The sequence below is a fragment of the Pseudophryne corroboree genome, chromosome 3 (genome assembly GCF_028390025.1).
Source record: "Pseudophryne corroboree isolate aPseCor3 chromosome 3, aPseCor3.hap2, whole genome shotgun sequence".
In the NCBI taxonomy this organism is placed as follows: domain Eukaryota; kingdom Metazoa; phylum Chordata; class Amphibia; order Anura; family Myobatrachidae; genus Pseudophryne; species Pseudophryne corroboree.
This window is the reverse complement of record NC_086446.1, coordinates 659,844,856-659,858,465: the sequence shown is the minus strand read 5'-3', so window position 1 is coordinate 659,858,465 and position 13,610 is coordinate 659,844,856. Positions and strand designations below refer to the sequence as shown.

General features: G+C 44.4%; 1 long non-coding RNA gene across 1 annotated transcript in view; it reads right to left on the bottom strand.

The window, feature by feature from the left end:
* Positions 1-1,273: 1,273 nt before the first annotated feature.
* The window catches only part of LOC135058136 (uncharacterized), a 63,915-nt gene continuing 51,578 nt past the window's right edge, over positions 1,274-13,610 (bottom strand). Inside the window, exons 2-3 of the long non-coding RNA XR_010244627.1 lie at positions 4,387-4,566; positions 1,274-1,717 (exon numbers count right to left, since the gene is read on the bottom strand). This is a non-coding gene — a long non-coding RNA (uncharacterized LOC135058136). The remainder of the gene's footprint in view (positions 1,718-4,386; positions 4,567-13,610) is intronic.

Here is a 13,610-nt window from a genome sequence, read left to right as displayed (position 1 = left end):
ATACTTGACGACACAGAGGTAGGTAGAGCAGTGGCCTACTGTACCGTACTGCTATATATTATATACTGGTGGTCAGCAAACTGTGCATAACTTAAATGCACCACAGGAGTGGATGGATAGTATACTTGACGACACAGAGGTAGGTAGAGCAGTGGCCTACTGTACCGTACTGCTATATATTGTATACTGGTGGTCAGCAAACTGTGCAAAACTGAAATGCACCACAGGTATGGATGGATAGTATACTTGACGACACAGAGGTAGGTAGAGCAGTGGCCTTCTGTACCGTACTCCCATATATTATATAGTGGTGGTCAGCAAAATTATGCACTGTACTCCTACTATATACTACAATGCAGCACAGATATGGAGCGTTTTTCAGGCAGAGAACGTATTATACTGGTGGTCACTGGTCAGCAAAACCCTGCACTGTACTCCTCCTATATAATACTGCTGGTCCCCAGTCCCCACAATAAAGCAGTGTGAGCACAGATATATGCAGCACACTGAGCACAGATATGGAGCGTTTTTCAGGCAAACAACGTATACTGGTGGTCACTGGTCAGCAAAACTCTGCACTATACTCCTCCTATATAATACTGCTGGTCCCCAGTCCCCACAATAAAGCAGTGTGAGCACAGATATATGCAGCACACTGAGCACAGATATGGAGCGTTTTTCAGGCAGACAACATATACTGGTGGTCACTGGTCAGCAAAACTCTGCACTGTACTCCTCCTATATAATACTGCTGGTCCTCAGTCCCCACAATAAAGCAGTGTGAGCACAGATATATGCAGCACACTGAGCACAGATATGGAGCGTTTTTCAGGCAGACAATGTATAATACTGGTGGTCACTGGTCAGCAAAACTCTGCACTGTACTCCTCCTATAATACTGCTGGTCCCCAGAATAAAGATATGCAGCCCCTTGAAACAAAGTGAGAGGACGCCAGCCACGTCCTCTCACTATCATTTCCAATGCACGAGTGAAAAATGGCGGCGACGCGCGGCTCCTTATATATAATCCGAATCTCGCGAGAATCCGACAGTGGGATGATGACTTTCGGGCGCGCTCGGGTTAACCGAGCCATACGGGAGAATCCGAGTATGCCTCGGACCCGTGTAAAATGGGTGAAGTTCGGGGGGGGGTTTCGGATTCCGAGGAACCAAACCCGCTCATCTCTAATAAAAATGCATGCATAGGCACCAGTCCCATACAGTAGGGAGAGGGCTAAAGGTATTTTAAAACATTTATTGATGATGCCACAATGATGACACATGTATATTTCATGAAAGCTAAAAGAGAAGTTGTCAATAAAATTGGGGAATACAAGAACCTGGTTGAGACTAAAAACAGGTCTGAAATTAAAAGTCTTGAGATCCGACAATGGCAGAGAGTATGACAACAAAGTTTTAGCACAGTTCCTGGAAAAATATGGTATACAGCATCAACTAACAATTGCTTACATGCCAGAACAAAATGGTGTGAGTGAGTGTGCAAATCATACAATTGTTGAGAGAGTACAGACAATGTTGAGTGACGCAGGCATGGAAAAAAGCTTTTGGGCGGAAGCAGTATCTATTACAGTATATCTTAAAAACTGTGTGCCCACTGTAGCCATAAAAGTTAAGATGCCCCTGGAGGCGTGGTCCAAGAAAAAGCCAGCTCTCAATCATCTCCGTGTCTTCGGCTGTAAAGCTTATGCACATATACCTAAGGAGAAAAGACGTAAATTAGATCCAAAGTCATTGGAATGTATTATGCTAGGATACTGTGAAGAAAGCAAATGATACAGGTTTTGGGACATTACAAACAAACATCTTCTAAAGTCTAGAGATGTGGTGTTCCTTGAGACAGCAACAATCACTGGAACAGTGGAATAAGAATTCAATAACAAAACAAAATAACCTCATCCTGATGAAGCCTGCTTAGACAGGCGAAACTAGTTGATCTGAGAGCACCATACCACGTCTGCCGGCGGACGCTTGATGCTTTGGTTTACTCTGATACACGGATATACAAGTTGTGGTGAATCCCAACTTCCTAAACTGACTTCTAACCCTTGTTCATTAATGACTTGGAATAATTTATGGACTTTTAAGAATTTAATCTGATATAAGTTCAAAAAGGACACTTCAAGATATTTTGGACATATATTTTACATCGTATAATGGATATAATTATCTGGCATTGAAAAATCTGTTGCCATTTATAGGTGAATAATTCGCTAAGGCGTTTCACCTACCATATTAACTATATGTTATATGTTGTTTTATCTATATGTAGTATACCGGTACTAGGACTCACTATTTCATATACTTTGATATTTTTAAGATCATTTATGCAATTAATAAATGATCGACTACGGAGAGATCTTTTCGCCTGTCGCAAGGTACAGCACCTTAAAGTTAGTTATTGCCATTGCTACACTTCATGATTTATTGTTATACCAGTTAGACTTTGATTCTGCATTCCTAAATGGTGAACTAATTGAGGATATTTATATGGAACCACCTGAGCATTATGACGAGTGTATGTTCCAAGAGGGAAAACTTTGGATCTTAAAGAAATCTTTGTACAGCCTAAAGCAAAGTGGTCAATGTTGTTATGTAAAGCTGGATGCTGTGCTGCTAGAGATGAACTTTCTTAGGTCAGAGACTGACCACTGCATATATCACAAAACTATAGTAGAAAAGCGGTTTATCATAGTTGTGTATGTGGATGATCTATTGCTAGCAGCTCAAGAAGAGTACATTACTGATGTAAAACAGCAGCTGAAATAAAGATTCAAGCTAAAAGATTTAGGCCCTGCAAATCATTTATTAGGCATGAGGATTGTACAAAACCTGAAAGATGAGACTGTTACAATTGATCAACAGACATGTATGGAAGCAATACATTGCAAGTAACATTGCAAGTATGGAGTGTCTGATGCAAATCCAGTGATCACTCCTATTGACAAAAGCATAAAGATGGTAAATGCCATGTCACCAACCAGCCAGGAGGAGATAGAGGAAATGAGAGAGGTTCCTTATCAAAATGTTGTTGGTAGCTTAATGTATGCAAGTATTGAGACTCGTCCTGACATCACATATGCAGTGAGCCGGGCAAGCCAGTTTGCAGATAACCAGGCAACACTGGATTACAGTCAAAAAAATATTAAGTTACTATACTTAAAAGGTACAAGTTCATTAAAGTTGGTGTTTACAAAGTCAAAAGGTACGACTTTGGAGTTTTCTGTGATGCTGATTGGGTATCAGATGAGGATGACCGTCGTTCCTACATGGGATACTTGTTCATTTTGGGCGGTGCAGCCATCAGCTGGGCGAGCAGAAAGCAACTCACTGTTGGCCTATCCACCACTGAGGTAGAGTACATGGCACTTACAGAAACTGCAAACAAAGCTTTATGGATAAAGGAGATTTTATGTGGGCTTAGCTTTCTTTATCACAGTGAGACTATCAACATTGCGTGTGATAACAAGGGAGCAATTGATTTGTTTTCCAGCACCAAGCATTATGGACTGTCCAAACACATTGCCATTAGACATCACTTTATCCGTGAGTTAGTAGAAAACAAGTTTATCAATGTGGATTACATAGCAAGCGAGAGCAATGCTGCTGACATGTTGACAAAGGGACTGTCATCACACTTGCTGAATATGTTAATGACAAAATGTGGACTGGAATACTTTTGAGAAAGTTGATTTGTTGTACTGTTTGCTTACCATGCTTTATTAATGTGTTTTTGGTTACAGGAAAACTTTATTGAGAAATGTTTTGATAAAGTGTATGTAATTGGAGACAGACTTGAGCGAGGGGGGGGGGGGGGGGGTGTTAGACAGTGGATCACTCTGTGGTCCGACTCCATTCCCAGCACTAGGGGCAGCTTCACTGTACTAGTGTTTTCCCTTCTAGTGTTAGCTCAGTGCAGGAGGAGGTGGTGCTTTGTGCACAGTCTGAGAGAGTTCTTTCTGGGAGAGACAACTGCACTGACATGCATCTTCTGCTCTCCTCAGTGTGTGACCTTGTCTAAACTGTGTGTATGCAGCCGCATCCTATGTGTACTGAGACGCTGCGTCACCGCTGTACTGCATCACATGTATACTGTGAGTTCCTGCTGCTGCAGAACATCTTCTATTTACTACAAGCTGTTATCTCTGTTATATGAATAAACCAATCATTTTGGTTAAGTGCCGTTGTGTGGACTAACATCCCTATCCGACACCACAACACTCTGCCAACACAAATTGCAATCAGACTCATTAACTCTTGCCCTGTCTGAGTCTCCCAGCCAGCCCCGATTGTCTCCACTCCCTGCACACTGGCTGATGGCGACCCGGGGAGCACAGTGCAGACCGAGGCTGCGGAAGTTGAACTTACCTTTGCTGCTGGGCGCGTACTAAATCTTCCTCCAAGATGCATGACGTAATCGCCGTTTGTGGAACACGTAGCCCTCTTTCAGCTGGGGGACTTTTCCCTGGCCATGTCCGACTCCTCCTCCTTAAGCTGGGCATACACTATACAATTATCTGGCAGATAATATGTGGATGGAATGAAAACCTGGTAATGGATGAGAGCAATTAACAATTAACCATTTGCTACCAAACACTGGAAATTGGACAAAACTTTTATACAAATTGTATAGTGTATGTCCAGCTTTAGTCTCAGTGTTCTTATGCCACTGCGCGATGACAGAGAATCTGACAAGCATAGTAGGCATTTTAAGGATGCTGAGAGAGGCTCGTCAGGGCGCTGTTTTTTACAGCAGAGTGGCGGAACAATGGAGGAGTGCTTCCTTGAATGCCCTGGCCTGCTGGCACACTGTTTGTCCTGATCTTGAGCCCTCCCTGAGCCTGAGGTGTGTGGACTGAGAAGGCTGTGAGTGACAGTGACTCTGTGTGAGGCCGAGAGCATATTATTATCATTTATAGGGGCCTGCTGCCCGGTGGTGGGGGAGATCTGGTCAGACAGACTGAGACATCATGTGATGATGTGGAACAGCCATACAGTATGCCATATTTTTGGTGGAGAGAGAGCTACAGTGCAGTCTTGCAGGCAGAAGATATTATGGGGCAGTCTGGTCTGACTGAACCTGGACCTGGTGCATATTATTTGCTATTTTTTATTTATTTTGACCTATTTCTTGTTAATGAATATTCTGGTTTTATTTTACAATATTTGTTGAAAATGGGAGAGGCATAACAAAGTGGGAGGAGCTATGTGTGGAGGGGAGGGGTCAGTATTATTGAACCGCCCCCATAATAGTAACGTCTAGATCCGCCACTGCTCCAGTATACAATGGTAGAATGTGCTATTTATACCAATATTATTTCCAAAAGCAGAACTGATTTTAATATGGATTAGTTGCATTCATTATACAGTAAATATGTTTCTTACATATATGTGAATAATTGTTATTTTTTTTTTTTAAATGAAAGGACATTTTACAATGTTATTTTTTTTACATATAAAACTTGTTCATACTGGCCCAGCGTGGGACCAGGTATTTCCACGGCGGTCTCCCTGCTTTAAATCTCTCTCTACTAATGTAGGGAAAGGGGTTCCATGCGGCAGGTTGGTGCCTGGTGGGAGAAGCATCCGACTGTCACTGCAGAGAAGAAACCAGTATCTAACAGGACATGCCACGGGGTGGAGGAGGCGGAGCCCAGGATGAGTAATAGATATCCTTTGATTTTGTGTCTGGAAAGTGATGATTGCTGGGAGTATTGGTAAGGGCTTCCACACAATCATTTGTGCATCACAGTGTTATCTGTCCATTACCCCTTCATTGTCAACTGCTTTTGTATCAGGACTGTGGAATAGAGGAATTTAGCACAAGGCTCAGAATAGATGAAAGACAGCTAATTACTAGGCATTATCACAAGGTGTGTGTCTGTAGCTAAGCTTGGCTATTAAGATCCCTTTTCCACAAGCTAGCACAGGTCGCAGCCGGGAGCCTGACACGGCTGCGACCCGTGCTAGAGCCCCCTTCTACGCTGAGCTCACCAACCCGGCATATTGCCGGCTTGGTGACGCTGCTGCTGACGTGGCAGGGGCTGCGCTGTGAGATCACATGATCTCCCAGCGCCGACCTTCCATACACTGTGAATGGGAGCCGTGTCCCATCGACATGGCTTCCGTTTACACTATACAGCTTACCGGGTTGAACATGTGTTCAATCCGGCAAGCTACCCGGTTAGGATTCCTGGATCACTTGATCCGGGAATTTGCAGGGGGGACCGTTTCCACTAGAAAAAAACACGGGTAAATTTGTGCCCCCGCGCATTTAACCGTGTTTTTAGAGCTAGTGGAAAAGGGGTATAAATGTGCAGAGATCAATGGGGGTCATTCCGAGTTGATCGCTCGCTAGCTAGTTTTAGCAGCTGTGCAAACGCTATGCCGCTGCCCACTGGGGAGTGTATTTTAGCTTAGCCGAAGTGTGAACGCATGTGCAGCCGAGCTCTGCAAAAACAGTTTGTGCAGTTTCAGAGTAGCTCTGAACCTACTCAGCGCTTGCGATCACTTCAGCCTATTCGTGTCCGGATTTGACGTCATACACCTGCCCAGCGAATGCCCAGCGAACACCTGCGTTTTTTCAGACACGCCTGCATTTTTGCAAACACTCCCTGAAAATGGTCAGTTGACACCCAGTAACGCCCCCTTCCGGTCAATCTTCTAGCAGCCGCCAGTGCAAAGTAAAACTTTGCTAGAACCTGAGCACAACCACAAAGGGCTTTGTATCCATACGTCGCTTGTGCGCATTGCGGGGCATACGCATGTGCAGAAATGCAATTTTTTCACCTGATCGCTGCGCTGCGAAAATCGGCAGCGAACGATCAACTCGGAATGACCCCCAATATCTGACAAATGGATTTAAAATAACAGATACGATCTTCCTGTTCTTTTAATTAATTTCGGGATGGGTTAAATTTGCTGGCGTTTGGGATGCCGGCGGTCAGAATACCGACCACGGCATCCTGATGGTCGGATTCCTGACATGGGAAAGTAAGTATACTTACCTTCCCCTACTGGTCCCCTAACCCACCCTCCCTGCAACCTAAACCTTGCCTCCCCCCCTCCTCCGCAACCTAACCCTAACCCTCCCTGGTAGCGTCTAAACCTACCCCTCCTCCCCGCAGACTAAACCTAACACCCCCCTGCAGCCTAAGCCTAACCTCCCCCCAGGCGCAGCCTAACTCTAACCCTCCCCCCGCAGCCTAAACCTACCCTCTCCCCTCCCCTCCGCAGCTTACCTCTCTGGAAGCCTGGTGCCTGCTCATTCGGCATCCCAGGGAAACTATTCAGGATACCGGTGTCGGCATTCTGAATAGTGTCAGGATTCCGGTGTCTGTATTCTGACTGTTGGGATCCTGACAGCCAGGATTCTGACTGGATCCCTTTATTTCTTTATGTAATTACAATCCAGTGCGACCTACATATATAGCTAGTAGTCTATTACAGAATTACTCACCTACAGTATGTACCCACTATGTATTGACCGTGGAAAGGTAAGTAAAAAAAAATGTAGGGGTACTAGATGGAGGGGGGATTCAGAATCATTGATACTGTACTTATGTACTTAAGAACAGCAGTAGCAATTCTTCAGCAGCAGGGCAATGTCCATACATTGTCCACTTAGGAGTCTATTTACTAAGCCTTGGATGGAGATAAAGTCGCTGGAGATAAAGTACCAGCCAATCGGCTCCTAACTGTCATTTTTCAAACACAGCTTTTGGCATGGCAGTTAAAGTACCAGCCAATCGGTTCCTATCTCCAGCGACTTTATCTCCATCCAAGGCTTAGTAAATAGACCCCTGTGGGGGCAGATTTATTAAGTTCGGTGAAGTGATAAAGTGGAAGGTGATAAAGGACCAGCCAATCAGATCTTAACTACTATGTCACAGGCTGGGTTTGAAAAATGCCAGTTAGGAGCTGACTGGCTGGTACTTTATCACCTTCCAATTTATCACTTCACCGTGCTTAATAAATCTGCCCCTGTGTTCCTTACAAGATAAATCTCTCACCTGTAACAATCATTGATAGATTGATATGACTTTCTACGGCACGCACAGTCTCCCTAACCAGGTGTTTTCGTCGTCCTTAGTGTCCATCAATTACCTATCTGACGTTCAATTACCTGTATCCTCCAACCTTTTAAACCTGTTTTATATCACGTTTATTATTTAGTAATTGACTTGATCTTTAGAATGAGTTTTGTTGGCTTTCTGTAAACACTACATAAAATATGGAAGGAAAACTATTATAACAAGAGCACAAGCTCTGGAAAGTTTTCGTTCCGGAGCTTGATGTATACCGGCGCATCTCAACCCCATAGCTTTCTATACAAACTGCAGTACCACCGCTGACCACTTTAATGCATATGGGGATTACAGCAAACTTCCATGGTTTTACTGCATTTTGGAGTTTAGTAAATCCCTCCCATAGTCATATTTCCCCCAGTAGAGCGCAGATTATATTGGCATTAAAAAACAGATTGAAAAGGTTTCAGTGAATCTACAGAGATTGGTAGAAAATATTGCTAGAAGTCAGTTAGACGACCGCGCATGCACAATAGGAGTCCCGGGTCATAAACCCAGAAGTCCTTTCTTCACAAAGAACACCTGTTATTGGAAGGACTGTTCCTTGTGTAATTATTCATGCGCATTATAAATCACACTCGCAGGTTATTGCTTATTGATGAACCTTTTTATCTTACACTGAAAAATGAAAAACCAAATTTCTAGCCTTCCTGTAACCATACTATTGGACCTATTTTTCAATAATCGTGACTTGCTCTAGTTAGCAATACATTTCAATGTGTGTCACATTGACAATAATTTTTTTTTTGCTATTTATCATTGGCTCAGAGCTGGAACAGTACTGAAAACCTGTTTATCCTGTTTATCCCATGCCTACAGCAGAAGAGGAGCCTTGTGGATACAAAGACAATCCAAAGCTTGATCCCCAATCATGCAACATCTCCAGTCTCCCAAACGTAACACCTGGTGTCACAACACCATTCAGTGTTGTCCCATGATGTACAGTCCCATGATAAATAAGGAAATCCTTATTCTCTCAGCCACTGTCTCTCCATCAATAACATAATGTTCTTGGTGCAGTAGCATCACCGTCACCACCATCACCACAGCCATCACCACCATAGAATAGACTTGATGCCTTAAAACAGATGAAGCATTATTCCAGCCATGGCTATCCCATGGTAAGCAATTTACTGTAGTCATGACTGAGCATGGCAACTAACAAAATGCCTCTCCCACAAGTCTCATTGTTTATGAGCTGATGAGTATGCATTTTCTATTTTTATTTAGCATTATTAAATTTCAACAGATACAAGTTGCAGACTTTGGATGGTATGTAATGAAGTCCGAGTTCGGACTGGCATCCCGCACAGCCACCAAACTTGGGCATCATTACATCCTGCTATCATTAGAGCAGAGTCTTAATTCCATAAATCTAATCATTCCTTTGAGAAAGTACCTCAAGATAAATCATTTCATGACTCAAAATTAATCCTCTAGGTAGAGGTTCTGTTATACACAAATAATACAATTAGCAAGTAACACTACCCTATTGTTGCATTCATTATATGGACCAAGCGTCTATAACTTTCCAAAGTAGCTGCCCTACCACCTAGGTCAATGGCATATCTACATTGGTTACAGGTTCTGTGGGCTCATTGGTCAAAGAGAAGGCCCCATACCATACACGTTACAATAAAAACAGGCCCAGCTGGTGCTGTGCAGTGGATCACCCACTCTGTGATCTGCAGGCAGCGCCGTTTTACCGGTGATATCTTCAGAAACATGGCTTTGGCGCAGGTCTAAACAAAGACTCTGGCACTGTGGGAGAACCTTTGATATCTTCTGCACATGCGCCTTCTTCCCTGAAAATATGACGGGACTGATGTTAGGGGAGGGGGTCTATGCTTCAGACCTTTGTAAATGATTCGGTTTACAGCGCTTGCCAAAAATTGGGAGATCCAAGTAACAGCTGCATAGGTCAGAAGCTGCTGGGTGTTTCAACTTTATGTAATCGGCTGTTGCTTTGTGTGATGGAATTAAATCCCTGGGTGTATGTCACTCATTAAATTTATTAAGCATCTCCCACCCATTGGTGTCCTAGGCCATCACCAAGGTTCGCCTAATGTTAGCACCAGCCCTGGTTATTCCTCTTTATTATCACCAGTTCCTTTCAGCTGCTAAAATTAAATTTTATTCCACAACTTTAAATTCTACAGCCCAAAACAGTGCTGCACTGGCACACACAAAGGGTAGCTACACATCAGTTTGTTCCTATGGGGTCTTTAAACACTTTTGCCATAAATAGCACCTGGTAAAAGTGATGACACACTCTCGCATGTACAGCACAGCCATTTTAAAGCTGGCAATGCCTACTATTAATTTGCTAGGATGACTACAAAGGGTTACCTGTGTTAGAAAGGTGATGGGACCCATTCAGCAGACTGCATTCTGCAGAACTGGATGACATCTAGCTACAAGCTTTGGCTTCCCAATAAAACAGTACAACAATCCTGATATAATTACTACTATTGAACTGGGTCTAACTTTATGGTGCTCCAGTTGACTCAGTCAATTGATATTGTAGCTGCTGATATTGAATAAAGACACGCTCCAGTTTAATTGAAGCGCCGTTATGTTGATTCTAGGGAAGGTAAGCAAACATCTATTTTCTCTGTGCATTTCAAGTAGGTTTCTGTATACCCTCAGGGTCCTATCCTGCTCAGGTAGAAAGCAAGCAAGCTGTAATGAGATGTTTTATAATGTGATAAAGTTTTTCTGCCAGAGAAGATATTAAACATATTGATTTATTACTCACATCCATATACCAAGTCTGTAATGAAAGCATTTTACTGCACATCAATATCTACCCACAGGCAAAAGAAGACTAACTAATAACAAGCATAGCTTTATATAGTACCCCCTGGGCATCACTGGTGGCACCTACTGTATGCCCATAGATGTGCACTCATGGGCAAAGTGTTACTCTGGTCCAGCAGATTTGGGAGAGGGGTGGTGGTGCTAAAGACAGGGAGTACCCGATAAACAGATCACAAGGATTTTATTAGTAGCTTCAATTTATTTAAACTAAAATACAGTATACAACCTAAACAACAAGGCCCAGTAAGCTCTAAGGCAGGGGTGGCCAACCAGTCAGTGACAAAGAGCCAAAAAACCTTGTTAGGTACGTCAAAGAGCCGACATCAAGCCGATGGCGCGCATGCAAAAATGGAATGTGGCCTTGTGCTTGCTAGACCACGCCCCTGGTATAAAATACATTGAAAAAGCCAGAACGACATAAAATAAATTTTTTAAAGCCATATCCATTAAAAAAGCCACTTTCACATAAAATAATTGAAAAAGCCAGATTCACATAATAAACTTCAGCTCCCCCATGTGTCACTCCAGCCAGCTCCCCCATGTGTCACTCCTTCTAGAACGCTTCTGTCACTCCAGCCAGCTTCCCATGAGTCACTCCTGCCAGCACCCCCCCTGTGTCACTCCAGTCAGCTTTCCCACATGTCACTCCAGCCAGCTTTCCCATGTGTCATTACTGCCAGCGCCACCGTCACTCCAGCAAGCTTCCCATGAGTCACTCCTGCCAGCACCCCCGTCACTCCAGCAAGCTCTCCCATGTGTCCCCCTTGCTAGTACCGTATTATGTCACTCCAGCCAACACCCCCCTGTCACGCCAGCCAGCTTCCCATGAGTCACTCCAGCCAGCTCTCCCATGTGTCCCCCTTGCTAGTACCCTATTATGTCACTCCAGCCAACACCCTGCTGTCACTCCAGCCAGCTCTCCCATGTCTCACTCTTGCTACCACCCTCCTATGTCACTCCAGCCATCTCTCCCATGTGTCATTACTGCCAGGACCCTGCTGTGTCACTCCAGCCAGCTCTCCCATGTCTCACTCTTGCTACCACCCTCCTATGTCATTCCAGCCATCTCTCCCATGTGTCATTACTGCCAGGACCCTGCTGTGTCACTCCAGCCAGCTCTCCCATGTCTCACTCTTGCTACCACCCTCCTTTGTCACTCCAGCCATCTCTCCCATGTGTCATTACTGCCAGGACCCTGCTGTGTCACTCCAGCCTGCTCTCCTATGTTCCACTACTTCCAGCACCCTCCCACGTCACTCCTGCCAGGACCCTCCTGTGTCTCTCCAGCCAGCTCTGCCATGTGTCACTCTAGCCCACCCTCATGTGTCACTACAGCCCCCCCATCAACTCATGCCATTGCAGCAGCCCCTAATGTGTTCTCTGTTTGCTGATGGGTGTCTCTCACCTCTAGTATCTGGCTCCTTCAGTTTTCAGTCCCTGTAGTGCTGCTGCATGTCTGGCTGGAGTGCAGTGGATTCTGTATCTGTTGTGGTCACATGATTTTGAGTGTTGGGAGCCACATTTGAATAAAGAAAGAGCCACATGTGGCTCAAGAGCCACTGGTTGGCCACCGCTGCTCTAAGGGACTTATTTTCTAAGCCATAAACGTCAGTTTTCATAGTATTATGTGAAGTTTAAGCTTCACTTCCATCAACTACACCACTAGCACTTGAGATATCACAGATATCTCCATCACTTACTACAGTAGCGCCAGCCGCCCCCCCCCCCCCCCCAATTTTTGTAATAGGGACATAAGGTGCATGCCCCTTGGGGGATCTATCGATCTATCTATCTATCTATCTATCTATCTATCTATCTATCTATCTATCACACACACATTTGTAGAACACTGCAATCCTGGGCACATCAGTATCTCGAAATGCAATAAAGGACAGTGCGACTGAGCAACAAAGAGCTCTCAAGTCAAGTCCATGAATGCTGCATAGGTATTAGTGACAAAAGAAGTTGAGGTAGGAGACAGAGGTGGTCAGGAGATGCTGGGCTTCAAAAAAGGGGGAAGCTGCAAGTGAATGTAATTAAATTATTCATAATTGACGAGCGCTGCCAACAGTGCCCCCTATCCTGCAGCGCTATTTGCAGCGCACACTCCGCACACACCTAGTTACAGCCTTGAGTAGCGCTATTCCCATAGTTCTCTATGGGGACAATATAATATTGGGCTATTTAAAGTTATCTTTTTGGAGTTTAGCCCCAATAGCTATCTTTAAATTGCAAAAGACATTGTGGGCCTAGTTCAGATAAAATCGCTGGGCTGCTAACCCAGGACTTACTCCTCCAGTGCGATGAGAACGGGCTGATCGGGGGCGGAGCTGACACCAGACACCCTCCCTGAAAACGCTTGGGCACACCTGCTTTTTCCTAAACACTCTCAGTAACTACTCAGTTGCTACCCACAAATGGCCTCTTCCTGTCAATCATCTTGCGAAAGACCGCGCAATCTGATTTTTCACACCATCCCGTCACTGACTGACGATGCTCAATGTTGCTGTCCGATGCGCGTGCGCTTTGCAGTGCATATGCTTGCACACTTAGGATCTGATCTGTGTGAAAACGCACAGCAGCGATCAGATCTGAATTACCCCCTGTAGCTTGTAGGGTACATTTTCGCCAGAGGCGGGGTGTGCAATAGGCAAAATCTGTCCCTTGAGATTAGCAGCAAAACAT